At 46.0% G+C, this 15592-nt stretch overlaps 1 protein-coding gene across 1 annotated transcript in view; it reads left to right on the top strand.

Moving 5' to 3' along the window:
• Positions 1–15592, top strand: part of PHF21B (PHD finger protein 21B) — a 144871-nt gene that overhangs the window by 94147 nt on the left and 35132 nt on the right. The window lies entirely within an intron of this gene.

The raw sequence follows: 15592 nt of genomic DNA, 5'->3' as shown, positions 1-15592 counted from the left end.
GCCAGAGAGGAAAAGAGATACATCAACCAGCACCGTGCCCACCCAAACCACGGCTGAGCCAGAGAGGAAAAGAGATACATCAACCAGCACCGTGCCCACCCAAACCACGGCTGAGCCAGAGAGGAAAAGAGATACATCAACCAGCACCGTGCCCACCCAAACCACGGCTGAGCCAGAGAGAAAGGGAAACAAACCAACCAGCACCATGTCCACACAAACTATGGAGGAGCCGGAAGGACAACAGAAACCGATAGCAGTTGCCCCTGTCCAGAAAAGAAAATCAAAGACCAAATCAGTTCGTATAGTGCATGACGAGGAAGAGTCAGGACCTTCACCTCAAGCAGAAGAAATGGAGCCAGAAATAATCACCCGGTCCCTATCCCTGGGAGAGCTGCGTGAGCTCCGGAGAGAGTTCACACGACAGGCAAATGAGTCCATCTTAACCTGGCTGCTTCAAATCTGGGATGCTGCAGCCAATGATACAATTCTAGACGGGAGTGAGGCATGGCAGCTGGGATCCCTGTCTCGAGATGTGGTCATTGTTCAGGGCGTTGGAAAGAGACAGGAAACTCTCAGCCTCTGGCAGTGACTGTTGTCAAGCATGAGAGAGAGATATCTTTGTAAGGAGGACCTCCACGTACAGCAAGGACAGTGGAACACGATGGAACAAGGTATCCGGTGCTTAAGGGAATTAGCCATACTGGAAATAATCTTTTCAGAGGATGAGAGATTCCCTAAAAGTCCAGATGGTGTCCAGTGCACATCCCAGATGTGGTTAAAATTTGCATGACTTGGGCCAGAAATGTATTCTCGCTACCTTGCAACATTGCAGTGGAGAGAGGGAGAAGACAAGGTGGGCGCACTGGTCAGCAAACTCAGGATTTATGAAGACACTGTCACTGCTCCATTACGAGCCCACGTCTCAGCTGTGGAAACAAAACTGGCTGAACTGGAAGAGAAGATTAAGGAAGGACTCTTCCATATCTCTCCAGAACAAACGAGAATCTCTGCTAACAGAAGCAGGCGTCTTCCAGCTAAGGAGAAAGGGTACACTCCACGCGGCAATCTGTGGTTTTACCTCCATGAGCATGGAGAAGATATGAGGAAGTGGGATGGGAAACCCACCTCTTCCTTAGCAGCTCAAGTACGTGAATTGCAAAGAGGCACAACTAAAACAGGGATTTCTTCAAGGTTGAAGGCTGCTCCGGTCTCTCGTTGGCAAGACTCCAGACAGTATAGGAATGATGATGTTATGCCCGATCCTCTTGAAGGAACCTCCCGGTCGTATTCACAGGGAGAGTGCAGTGAATACCATGACCAGGATTATGGGGGCCTTGCCTCTAGCCAGGTGGAGGAGAGGGACAATCGGGTTTATTGGACTGTGTGGATTTGGTGGCCTGGCACATCAGACCCACAGAAATACAAAGCTCTAGTGGACACTGGTGCACAATGCACGTTGATGCCATCAGGATACGTTGGGGCAGAATCCATCTCTATTTCTGGGGTGACAGGGGGATCCCAACAGCTGACTGTACTGGAAACTGAAGTCAGCTTGACTGGGAAGGAATGGCATAGACACCCCATTGTGACTGGTCCAGAAGCCCCATGTATCCTTGGCATAGACTATCTGAGGAGTGGGTATTTCAAAGACCCAGAGGGACTGCGTTGGGCTTTTGGCATAGCTGCTGTGGAGACAGAGGAAATCAGACAGCTGAGCACCTTGCCTGGCCTCTCAGAGGACCCTTCTGCTGGGGGACTGCTGAAAGTTGAAGAACAATTGGTAGCACTGGCCACAGCCACAGTGCACCGTCGGCAATACCGCACTGACCGAGACTCTATGATCCCCATACATAAGATGATTCGTGAGCTGGAGAGCCAAGGGGTGGTCAGCAAGACTCACTCACCCTTTAATAGCCACATATGGCCAGTACGAAAGTCCAGTGGAGAGTGGAGGCTGACAGTGGATTACCGTGGCCTCAATAAGGTCACACCCCCCGAGTGCCGCCGTGCCGGACATGCTGGAGCTTCAGTATGAGCTGGAGTCCAAGGCAGCCAAGTGGTATGCCACCATCGACGTTGCCAATGCCTTTTTCTCCCATCCTGTTGGCAGCAGGGTGCAGGCCGCAGTTCGCTTTCACCTGGAAGGGGATGCAGTACACCTGGAATCGACTGCCCCAGGGGTGGAAACACAGTCCCACCATTTGCCATGGACTGATCCAGACTGCATTGGAAAAGGGTGAGGCTCCAGAACACTTGCAGTATATCGATGACATCATTGTATGGGGGAACACAGCAGGGGAGGTTTTTGAGAAAGGAAAGAAGATAATCCAGATTCTCCTAAGAGCTGGTTTTGCCATTAAACGAAGTAAGGTCAAGGGACCTGCTCAGGAAATTCAGTTCCTAGGAGTGAAGGGCAAGACGGGCGTCGCCAGATTCCAACAGAGGTGATCAACAAAATAGCAGCTATGTCCCCACCAACCAGCAAGAAGGAAACTCAGGCTTTCCTAGGCGCCGTGGGCTTTTGGAGGATACATATCCCTGAGTACAGTCAGATTGTAAGCCCTCTCTACCTTGTGACACGGAAGAAAAATGATTTCCAGTGGGGCCCTGAACAACAAGCCTTTGAGCAGATTAAACAGGAGATTATCCATGCAGTAGCCCTTGGGCCAGTCAGGACAGAACAGGATGTGAAGAATGTGCTCTACATTGTAGCTGGGGAGAACGGCCCATCCTGGAGCCTCTGGCAGAAAGTACCTGGGGAGACTCGAGGACGACCGCTGGGATTCTGGAGTCGGGGATACAAAGGATCTGAGGCCAGCTACACCCCAACTGAGAAAGAGATCCTGGCAGCTTATGAAGGAGTTCAAGCTGCCTCAGAAGTGATTGGCACTGAGGCACAGCTCATCCTGGCACCCCGACTACCAGTGTTGGGCTGGATGTTCAAAGGAAAAGCTCCTTCTACCCATCACGCCACTGATGCCACATGGAGTAAGTGGATCGCTCTGATCACGCAGCGAACCTGGATAGGGAATCCTGATCGCCCTGGGATTTTGGAAATCATCACCAACTGGCCGGAAGGTGAGAGTTTCAGATTGTCCTCTGAAGAAGAAGAGGAGCAGGTGACACGAGCTGAGGAGGCCCCACCATATAACCAGCTACCAGAAGAGGAGAAGCGATATGCTCTCTTCACAGATGGCTCCTGCCGGATTGTAGGGACAAGCCGGAAATGGAAAGCAGCTGTATGGAGTCCTACACGTCGAATTGCAGAAGCGACTGAAGGACAGGGTGGATCAAGTCAGGTTGCAGAGCTGAAAGCTGTTCAGCTGGCTTTGGATATCGCTGAACGAGAGAAGTGGCCAAGACTCTACCTTTACACTGACTCGTGGATGGTGGCCAATGCTCTGTGGGGATGGCTGGAGCGTTGGAGAAAGGCCGGCTGGCAGCGCAAAGGGAAACCCATCTGGGCAGCTGAGATGTGGCAGGACATCGCTGCCTGGGTAGAGAAGCTGAGTGTGAAGGTCCGTCACGTAGATGCTCATGTACCCAAGTGCCGGGCTAATGAGGAGCATTGTAACAACGAGCAGGTGGATCGAGCTGCCAGGATTAAAGTCTCTCAGGTAGATCTGGATTGTCAGCACAAGGGAGAATTGTTTCTAGCCCGATGGGCTCATGATGCTTCTGGTCATCAGGGCAGAGATGTAACATACAAATGGGCTCGTGACCGAGGGGTGGATCTAACCATGGACTGTGTCTCACCGGTTATCCATGACTGTGACACTTGTGCTGCCATCAAGCAGGCCAAGCGGGTGAAACCCCTGTTGTATGGTGGACGGTGGTTGAAATACAGGTATGGGGAGGCCTGGCAAGTTGACTACATCACACTTCCCCAAACACGCCAAGGCAAGTGCTACGTGCTGACCATGGTAGAGGCAACCACTGGATGGCTGGAGACATACCCCGTATCTCACGCCACTGCCCGGAATACCATCCTGGGCCTTGAAAAACAAGTCCTGTGGAGACACGGCACCCCAGAGAGAATAGAGTCTGACAATGGCACCCACTTCAAGAACAGCCTCATAGACACCTGGGCCAGAGAGCACGGCATTGAGTGGGTGTATCATATCCCCTACCATGCTCCAGCTGCCGGGAAAGTTGAGCGATGTAAGGGACTGCTGAAAACCACCTTGAAGGCGTTGGGTGGGGGAACTTTCTCAAACACTGGGAGCTGCATTTGGCAAAGGCCACCTGGTTGGTCAACACCCGGGGCTCCATCAATCGAGCTGGCCCTGCCCAATCAGAACTCTTGAATACTGTAGATGGAGATAAAGTCCCTGTGGTCCATATGAGAGGTATGTTAGGAAAGACTGTTTGGGTTAGTCCCATCTCAAACAAAGGCAAACCCATCCGAGGGATTGTTTTTGCTCAAGGGTCTGGTTGCACTTGGTGGGTAATGCAAAAAGATGGAGAAACACGTTGTGTACCACAAGGGGGCCTAATTTTGAGTGAGAAGAATTTGTAATGTTTCATTGTTTATATGTATATATAGGTAAAAGGGCAATTAAATTTGGGAATGACTAGATGGTGTAGAATAAGGGGTGGATAATGTCCTAGTTCAGCAGGAGGGACCAGTTAACACTGTGTGTGGGGTGATCAAAGCTGTGTATTCAACCCCCTCTATTCATTCCCCAAGGACAATGGACCATTAGCAGTAGCTTCCCAGGGAGCCATTATCAGCTTCACACTCAGCCTGAGGGGGCAGAGCTGCTAATGGGCCATAACAGTTCAATACCCCCTGGCTCCCAGAGTTAATCACCCATTGTGTGAGTCCCCGCCCAGGGGGAGAGACTGGGTGCTCCCTGAGGGTACATAAGTGGTGGGTAAGAAGACTTTGGTAACTTCTCTTCGGACCCAGAGGAGCACCAGGACCTCGACAGGAGGAGATCTCCGTTCTTGCCCAGACCACAGCCCTCGCCTGCACGAACAGGTTTTCATTTCCTCTTGCTCTGGACTGGGGGGAGCCACAGGGGTCTCAGCACAAGGGCAAAGAAACCCCCTTGGGTTTGTGCCCCAGTGTTATACTGCTGGGTTTTTGTGAGTTGAAAGCAATTTCCCTTTCGTGTCAGTGTTTTTAGTGTAATATTATTATTAAATTTTAGCTCTGACTTATAAACTCTCTTGTGGTGAGTTCATTTCCCCTGCTGGTTCACCTTTAAACCAGCACATCTTTTTATGAATTTATTTTTATAAGCATAAGTTTGCCTAATCCATTTACTGTCTAAGCATAAGGTCAGCCTTTTAATTTGGATCCTCACAGAAACAATTGCATTTGTAAGGAAATACTATAGATTTTGTCACCCTCCAAGATGAAATAAGGCTATTTTCTCTCCCTAGAAGGTGGCACCTACGTGGCAATATCTGCAATGGTTTTTCACAGCTGCAATCCTGGGGCTGTGGAACACCAAAGTTAGGAGTTCAACAGCACTGGTAATTTCATCTCACTGCACTAAAGCAGCATTTTCCGCTGCTCTTGTTGATGGGCAGGTGCTCAGTATGGCTGAGCTCTCTGCCTGAAAGGACATAATGCAAGTTTATGGGTTGTTCTTTTTCCTCCCCTTGCCTTCTCTTCCCACCTGTAATCCCCACATCCTGCACTGGGCTGGAGGTGCTTTGGCAGCTGCTGGGGCTCCCTTGGAGCTTTTCCCTGAGCTTACCTGAGGGTACAACCTGCTTTGGGGGACACTGTGCATCATTTCCCCTTCACTCAGGAACACTTCTGCAGGCTGTGAACACAGAATAAGTAATTGGAAGACATTAGTCATTAAAACACCATCAGCCTGGAACAGTTTGGTGGTTAAACAGCAAATCTTTTGTGAATCAGCCGAGCAGGAGACTATAGGTGTGATCACAGCTGCTGAGTGTTGTTGGAACTCAGGGAAACTGTGCTCATTTGTGCAGGAGGAGGAGACTTAATTACTGAATATGATTTCTGAATAAGGCTTCAAATCACAGAACAGGTGGTACCCTGTCTCCTGCTGTGTGTGCCCACCCCAGGGCAGGGCAGTGAGAGCAGCTCTGACTTCCAGGGCGAAAGTTCCAGTCATCCTTATTTGCTATAATGAGGGTTGGTTCAAATGGTAATTTTAGAGCCTGGAGAAAGGATGGTTTCAAAAATACCAATACTTGAAAAAAGCCACAAGACTTGTCTTAATGATTGGCTACTTCTTAACAATAATGAATGTGCATACAAGAGCATGATTAATAAGAGAGGGAGAGAACAAATGCTTTTAAAAGCTGGAAAATCTTTAAATTTCCATGAAATTCCAGTTAAATTGCTGTTTACACAGAATATGTGTAAGATATAACAGTCTCCTTAAGATACAGTCAGAGTGTGAAACCGAAACTTAATTCCACCGGATTATTAAAAATACAGTGATTTCACTGTATTTTTGAAAATGAAGAGTGATTTTCACAGGTTTTTATACAAGTTGAGTCTAGGAGGAAGGAAAAAATCTGTGTGTGTAAATGTCCTGTAGGAGCCTCAAAGTTGTGTCAGACAGCCCAGGGCCTTTTCTGGTGGATTCTCTGCAAAAATGGTCACACTGAGAGGTTTAGGTGAGCAGGTACCAGGAGCAGGGAGGGAAGGGCAGCAAGTTTGAGGTCAAATGAACTTGGAGGCTGCATGTGGTGCTTGGCATTAATATAAAGCAAGCTCAAGGCTGAATGCAATGTTCCAGTTGTAAAATGGATGTGGAATGGGTAAAAAACCCCTGCAATTACTTCAGCAACGATACATTCAGGTTAAGAATTTTCATTTTTGCTGTTGCCATAGCAATCTGTTCCCCTGTCACTACCACATTAAAAATCCATTCTGTAAAACTGTTGTTGCCAATATTGAACACATAACAGACAAAACCATTTCTTTAATAGCTTAGGTGTCTTATTTGCAACAGGAGGAGGACCGAGACCTTAGAGATGCATATGTACTCTAAAAAGGAAAAGCTTGGTGCTGCTATAATACATTGTAGGAACACAATGTTTGTGCTGCAGTGTTGATGTCAGGATAAAATAGTTTGCAAATAACACAGCAATGCAGTGTCAGTTGAACTCAAATAATTGAACTGTTCAGCTGAGACACAATAAACCCGTGTGTTCCTGAGCTCAGCACTTGTTTGGGTGATGTGCTGCACTGAGAGGCTTTTCAAACTCTGTGGCTCTTTAACCTTCTGCTGCTCATTGAGTCTGGTTCTCTTTGGTGAGTGACTGGAGGGATTTGACTGATCCTGGTGTATTTCTGGAGTGGGAGGACAGTTCCACATCTGTACTCTGATCCCAAACTGCTCACAGACCCAAGCTCAGCAATGACTTGCCATGGATAATGAATGGTAGGAGTAGGTTATTAAACATTTGTTGGCACATCCAGAGGAGGGGGAGGAAGGAATTTGGAATTCAAAGCAAACATTGCAGCATTCTGGCAAATGTATTTGCACACACTGAGTAAAATGCAAATACCTCTCAATAAAGGAGAGATACACACGTGTACATACACACACACATGTGTATATGTATATGTGTTCCCTCTGGACAGAAATGCAGAAGTTTACTACACCCACAAATATACATAAATCCTAGATTTAAAAACTCAGACATTGACTAAGTAAGTCAAAACATATTAGCTGGAAACTGCACATATGGCCCTTGCTCTGATCACTGACAACGTAAATCTTGTCTTTGTTTCTGCCTCAGCATCCTTTGATCCTCCAGCCATCTCCAGCCCTTCAGTTCCCATTCCTGGCCATGCCATAGGTCTTTGCTTCACTTTTATGTCTTTCCCTTGCCATGTCCCCACACTTCTGTCCCTGAGTTGCCTTTGAGAGCCTGAATCCAGGGGTGGTGCTGATTAGTGCAGGAGAAGCAGAGAGGGGAAAACACAGCAAATCCTTACAGTGCTATTGGGTATTAAGAGAACTGAGGGTGAGAAGTGATTTTGTTTTTAAACTGCACCTGGCAATATCTCCTAAGTTTTTAATTTTCTTTCAGTTGAATGGGAGGAACTGCTTTTTTTTTGTCTTTAAATGAAAGTGTGTCCTCTTGTTTTGGGGGCTTTTGAGTTGGTTTTCCTTTTTTAAGCTGTAATTATTGTATTGGTTGTTAAAGTGACCCCTGAAAAGGCTGGTCTCATTTGGATCCCTTCCCCTGGTTCTGCAATTCCAAGTGGGACCCTCTGCAAGGTGCTGCTGGGTGACACCCACCAGCTGGGACTGCACTTTCCCCCATCCCTTCACACTGTGGGTTTTCAGGGGTCACCAGAAAAGCCCAAATAGTCTTAGAGGAGATTCCAAGTTATCTTTGACTTTTATGGAGCTTTTTTTTATTAAAACGCTTAGAGCTGTAAATGGAGAAATAAGAAACTCGTTTATCTTGACAAAAGTGCTGCCATAAACTATTCAGCACTCGTAAAATAACCTTTTAAATGATTGTTTCTGCTGGTATCAATAAATTCACACAACGTGCTTAAAGGTCAGACATTGCCAGAAAAATGTCTTTTCAGCTTGTTAATTAAAGGTTTATAAGAATGTGCACCCACTTGCTCTTTGGGCAAATTGGAGAAGAGGAAGGAGTGAAAAAACAGGCCCACAGTGATGGCAATGATGCCTCTAAATCCAGATTTTTTGATCACTAAAGCAGAAACAATAATACTGACCTAGGCAAGGTATCCTGAGATAACAGAGGAAATGTGTTACAGGGGAAGTCCAGAGGCTTCTGTCATTGAATTCTGCAGATTTAACAGCTTGAACTGTTTAATGCTCAAGCTGGGGAAAAAATAGCAAAACAGTGTAAATCGTGAAAAGTGAAATAGATTTATAGATTTCTGCCTGAACATACTATAGTGCTGTCATTAACAGGAAAGTAAAGTTTTAAATTTTCCCCATGTCATATAATTTCTATACTGAGCTTGTTTCCTTGAATGTTAAATAACAGATCCTTACTGTAAAACCATTTGTAAAAGAGGCTGCATCTTTGTCACTGAAAATTTCATAACCTGAGAGTGGCATAATTTGTTTTTGTTCTCTGGAGATCCCTGCAGAACTCCCACTCCAGGAAAATACCTCTGATGAGTTTCTGAGAGTGCAGGTGACAGGAGTGATGGCAGTTCCTTTCTCTGATCCCCTCTGACAGTTCCTCCTGGCTTTGCCTCCAAGTGAAGCTGAGAGAACAGTGCAGAGCTTTCATGGCCCTTCTGGTTTCTTCTCCCTTTCCCATCCCTTTGGGCTCAATTGTTCATTGTTTTGGAACTTTATCCAGTGATTGACCCAGTGGTGCACCCAGAGGCTGAGTGAGCTCCCTTCTCACACACAGAGCTTTCTGTTCCACACAGGGTTGTTTGGGTTTTTCCCTGCAACTGATGTTTAAAGTAGTACAAGAGAAAAGATTTGTTGCTCAGATATGGAGTTCTGGTGTATTTTAACAACTGATAACTGCATCTTACCCCATTTCTCAGTAATTTGATTCTTTTCTTTATAATCAGTTCCCAATTTCAGTCAGTGTCAACACTTCGTTATTTTAATGGGATATTTTAATGGAAAAGTCCCCATCTCAGTGAGGCAGCATGGAGCGGCCTGATGAGGCTGAGGTGAGACCAAACAGAGGCAGAAGCTCCACCCTCCTCTCTTTTTATAATTCTGAGTGATGTCAGATGATATGAAATATCTCTTTTGGTGCTTAAGCCAGGTGAGGTTTGTCCCTTCTAATCTACATAGACTCTCTGGGCCTGGCTGGGACTGAGGCCTGGCTGGGACTGAGGCCCAGCTGAGGCCTGGCTGGGACTGAGGCCCAGCTGAGGCCTGGCTGGGACTGAGGCTGAGACTGAGGCCTGGCCGGGACTGAGGCCTGGCCGAGGCTGAGGTATTGCGGACGGGTCCAAGGGAGACCGCACACATCAATATGGTGTTCAGGCAAATCCCAACTTTATTCAAATTAGACAACATATATAACGTGAGATAACCCCGCCCCAGGCACAGCACATCTGACTCCATAGGCTAAAGTTTGGAACATGTACTTATAAGGTAAAATCCAAAGCCTTTTCCGGGTGAGATGCTGGGCTTGTAGTTGTTTGACCTCTGACTCCGGTGTCACGTGGTTCTTCTGGACCCACCAGAGTAAGTGGGTGGCAACATTTCCCCCTCTCGTTTCAAAAAACAAAAGAAGAATACAAATACATAATAACACAATAATTCTAAGTCTTAGCTCCTTAGCCACTTATCCAATGGGGAAATTAGGATACTACCCAGATTCATGTATCAGCATTGGCAGGTCGTGTGCCATCTGTACAGCTAACAGGCATGTTGTCTGAAAAATGGGAAAAAATTTTGAAAGATCTTAGCTTTTGCCAATTCAAGACATAACAGTGCATTTTGCGGTTTACACATCCCTACCTCCCCCTCTCTTTTCAAAATAGACTTTTGGAAGGAGGTACAGTAACCTTTGTAAACTGACACAAACCAGTACATGACCAAGACATGTAGGCTTGGGATTTACAAACTGACAACCAGTACAAAACAAGAAACTTTTCTCTCACGCGTGAGGTTGTGGTCCTTCTGTGTAGTCGTCACTACACAAACCACTGTAAAAAACCCAACAAATTCTATTAACAGTGTCTGAGTACAGTGACTTCACTTAGCAAAGATGGAGATTCAGTCCAGCTGAGCTGTCTCCTTATGCAATATTTCAAGGTCAATTCTCAAAACTTCTGTGTGGCCATTACAGAGGTCTGAGAGTAGCCTTGAGTCTCAGTCACTTTAGACACTCTTGGTACTGCAGTAATGCTGTCTGGAAACAGGTGTGAATTCACAGAGAAAATTCACAGAGGCTAAACATAACCAACACTGAAAGAGCTTAAGCTCTCCAGAAAATGTTCAGCAGCTGAGGGGGGCAGGTGTTCTTACCCCTGCAGCCTGCTGGGCAACTTGGCAGTGCAATAAGCTCAAAACTGCACTTTAACTGAAAATTAACAGACTTAACAAACTTTCAGCTTTTAGGATCTGTTTGCAACTTGGAGATACAGGCTAAACAACATGCTAACTTGAACTGGACTGTTCTCATCTGATTGGACAGTCAACGACTAGTCTTATAAATAAGAGCAATCAAACAAATCATAGTAACAACCAGAATTAATATTCCTTGTACCAGCACTGCTTTTTGCCAACTGATTAGGCTCAGAGAATGAACCCATTTTTCTAAAGGAGAAATGTTAACAGTTAGCTTGTCAAAATTATTTTTCACTACTTGTATTTTATCATGGACTTCTTTGTAGTGTTTGCATAATTCTGTGGAACATATCCCTTCAAACTCATCACATTGGTAACCATGAATCATTAGCAAGAATTTTAGGGTCTCTCTATTTTGCAATACTGCTTGTTGTATCCTATCAGCATCTGTTGAAAAATCATCAAGCATTTTTGTAATGATGTTTAGTTGTTCTTGCACCCAGTAGTTCGGCATTCGTACCAAACGTAATGCTCTGTCTACACAGATTGGGGCAAACACTGATGCTAGCAAATTACCTGTGTCACTCCAGTGTTCTATGGCGTTTTCCTCAGCTTGAGGGCTAAAATCTTTAGACCATCAGACATGCTTTTGCATTGACTGTGTAAATTTGGTCAGCTTACCCAAATAGCATGGGCCACCTCTCACTTGAGTAGGTATTCCAGGCCACGCTCTATTACCACAGATTAAGAAATATCCAAAAGGCAATGCTCTTCTCTGGTTGCCTTTGGTGTGAACCAATCTTGTTTCTGGGTAACCTGTATCTTGTGAACCAACAACATTCCAACACCAACTGCTATTGGCATAACTCTTATTATGAGGAGTGAAATCTGTGCTTCTCACAGGAAAATACTGCTGTGACCAGTGTTTCTTTGACCATTCTGTTACGCTAGAATACACAGGTTGAAACTCAACACATGACTCATTACCGGGAAGTGACCCCACTAACTTTAGCTCTTTGGGTTCCCTCTCTATTGAGGTATTTAACTGCCACATGACTTTTGCAGTGACTTCCCCGATACAAGCATCTGTGTGATTAGCACAGCAGGGATGTTTCTTACCTGTTTTTGCACACCTTAATTGATCTTTAATAGACACTTTTGCTTCTTCAATGCCAAAAGAAATAAAATCTTTGATGTTATAATAAGGCACTCCTATAAGGCATGCTCTGTTTGGTTCTCCTTCTGTAACGATGTTACCTGAGCAGAAACTCTCCAAATTTGCCTGTTGAGAAAACATTATCCATACATCTTGGTTAGTAACAGCAACAAGATAAGACACAAAGGCAAGAGATATACTTAGACACTTTCTGGATTTAACTACTTTTTGTACCATGGTGGCAAGATGCTTTCCATCTGGCTTGACAATAGCTGTGAAAGCTTCTGCCACAGCCTGAGTTTGACTGCGCTGGTTGACTTTGCCAGCCATCTCAAGCATTTCTGAAATGGTCTTTTGCCTGGCATTCTTAGTTACCAGATCCTTCAATAAAATAGGTTTCATGTCAGGGGTATCATTTAGAGCAGCATCAAGAGCTTCTGTTACCTTATCTACAAACTCCATGAATGTTTGTCCAGGTTTTTGCATGATCTGCATATAGGGTAGGGAAGGCTCCCCTATTCTAGGAAGGTTAGAAAAGGCAGCCAGGGCAGCACTCTTGGACTGTTGTAGAACTCTAGTGTGTAGTGCAGCTTGTGTTTGTGGGTCTTTGTAGTCACCTCCACCCATTAATTGGTCTAGAGATGCTACTCTTAATGGATCTCCCACTGCTAGGTGTATGTTTTTAGCCTGTTCTTCAGTTAACTGTTCTTGCCATTTTTGTAAGAATAACATGTAAGCAGTAGGGGGTAAAATAAACCCCATTAATACCTTTATATCAGCAGGAAGCAAATTGTTATACTTCATAAAAGCAGCAATTTGGTTCTTAACCGAGGCATTATCATAATCATATTGCATTACTATAGATCGTATATTTTGCACAAGCTTCCAATCCAGTGCTTCCCATTTTGGGCCCTGAGCAGTGGTGGTAACTGATGCGCATATCGGGAGCTGAATACCCAAATCTATTGCTTTTTCAGTTAAACCTTCATATCTCTGTTGGCTATTAAAAGTAAGGTCATGAGGTGGTGCTGTGGCTCCGGCGAGCGGTGAGCTCTGCAGTGGTGCAGAAAGCAGCGGTGGGCGCTGCGGGGGGGTCCTGCTCCACGGAAAACTTCCTCCCCATGTTTGTCTGGACTGGAGGCTTTCGTAAGCTCCGTTGGCTCCTGTATTGCCGTGAAGCTGAGACAGCATCATTCTGACGGCTTTATATGTCGGAGCTAATTCTAAGGCATCTCTGGAAGCAGCCTGGATTGCTTCCCACAGATCTGCCCCTACTTTTTCCCATGCGTCCATACAAGATGCATGGCCAGCATCGGTTGAGTGTCCATTATTCTGACACCAAAATAAAAGCCTCTCTAGCGCCGGCTTATCTATCTTATGTCCCGTAATATGGGCTATTTTCTCGAAGCTGTCAAGCAGCTTGGGCTTCTTTACCGATTCTGAATTTCCCATGCTTTTTTACCCCGACTCACCGGTCAGAGAATTGTAGTCATCCAGCAGTACATTGTCTTCAACGCTGTAGCCTTTTAGGCTGCCACCGACTCTTGGTCAGATTACCGCGATGAACTCACATTCCAATCTTCCGTGGCCCGTGTTCTGTGGCCACGGTCTTCCAGCCGCTCTCAGGCTGCTACACAAAAAAAGCACCTGATGTCCTCAGGGCCCAGCAACTCTCAGGGGTTGCTACACACAAGTGCCCGAAATTCAGCACACCAGCAACTCTCAGGGGTCGCTTCTAAGGTTCTGGATCTGTCCACAGCTGGCTTCTATGTCCCCAAACATCATGTCGGGGTCACCAAATATTGCGGATGGGTCCAAAGGAGACCGCACACACCAATATAGTGTTCAGGCAAATCCCAACTTTATTCAAATTAGACAACATATATGACGTGAGATAACCCTGCCCCAGGCACAGCACATCTGACTCCATAGGCTAAGGTTAGAAACATGTACTTACAAGGTCAAATCCAAAGCCTTTTCCGGGTGAGATGCTGGGCTTGTTGTTGTTTGACCTCTGACTCCGGTGTCACGTGGTTCTTCTGGACCCACTGGAGTAAGTGGGCGGCAACATTGAGGCCTGGCTGAGTCTGAGACCTGACTGAGTCTGAGGCCTGGCTGAGTCTGAGGCCTGAGGGACTGAGGCCTGTTTGAAACCAAAGCCCAGACTCCCACAGGGTGTGTGCAGCCCAGGAGGAGCTGAGCTGCTCCTGAGGGCTCCAGGAAACCTTCATGACATGGTGGAAGAAACCTCACTTGGGATGGTGGGAAAATACTTGTGGGAAACCTTCTAGCATGGGTGGGAAAGTTCACTTTGGTGTTCACCTTAAGAGAATTTGTCTCGTATGTTTGTAACTGTTCGGCTCTCCTTCGTGTTTAACTCAGGTGAGTCTTAGCAAACGCTGATCTTTGCTGAATAAATAACATCACACCTCCAAATGTGTCCAAGAGGATTAGCAGAGTTAAAAATGTAAACTCTGCAGGGCCAGTTTGTTAGAATATTCTGCCTGAAAATGTTGGGTATTCTCACAAACACGGAGACAGAGTGAAACAGAGCCTTTTATCCCTCTGTGGGTGAGGCCTGAGGGGAATCAAAGACATGGACGTGACACAGTTTCACTTGTCTTAAGTCTCTCCTCACAAACTGCATTACCACATTGGGGTAATATTAGCATACTTTACTTACTGGCTGTGAGCCCAAACTTTTTTGTTTTGAGCAGAGTTAAATTTAGAGAAATTCAGTTGAGTCTGTTCTTTTTTCCCTATTAGCTGTTTGTGGCAGTGTGATGGGTTTTTGTGAGGGTGACTGAGCATCTCTGGTGTTATTATGGTGACAATTCCCCTTGCTTATGTTGTCCCAACAGCAATAAAAAACACCAGGCAGAAATCATAAAGCTTTGCCTTAAGAATGTTGGCCAGTTAACCAAAGTATGAAATTTTGATTAGAAGCTGTGGCTGCCCCATCCCTGGAGTGTCCCAGGCCAGGCTGGACAGGGCTCCCTGCCATGGCAGGGCTGGCACTGGGTGTTTTTTAAGGTCCCTCCCAACCCATCCCAGTCTGTGATTCTGTGAATTGTAATCAGGGCTGAAGGAGTGGAAAAGGTTGAAGGAGGAAAGTTAGCTGTGTTCTTTAAACCCATGGCCCAGTCCTAACTTTATAAGCTCTCAGTTTATTCTCTCCTGTCTTAAATAAGCCTTGAATAAATTTGTTAGGCAGCTGAGAGAAGGGTGAGAGTTGAAACTAAACATGGCCAGCAACAGCTGCTGTGTTGCCCACATGGGGCCATCTCAGCTGGGTGTTGTTGCACTGTGCTGTAGTGGATTGACAGGTAATAATTCAGTATTTTCTGTTTCCTAATGCCCAGCAAAATCCCCTCTGTGGCCCTGCTGCCCTGAAATGCAACATCTCACAGTGCACATGCTGCGGTTTCCCTGAGGGGCAGGTCAGGTGTCT

This window comes from Pithys albifrons, chromosome 3 (assembly GCF_047495875.1).
Source record: "Pithys albifrons albifrons isolate INPA30051 chromosome 3, PitAlb_v1, whole genome shotgun sequence".
Classification (NCBI taxonomy): Eukaryota; Metazoa; Chordata; class Aves; order Passeriformes; family Thamnophilidae; genus Pithys; species Pithys albifrons.
Note: the sequence above shows the minus strand (reverse complement) of the source record. Positions and strands in the feature narration are given on the sequence as shown.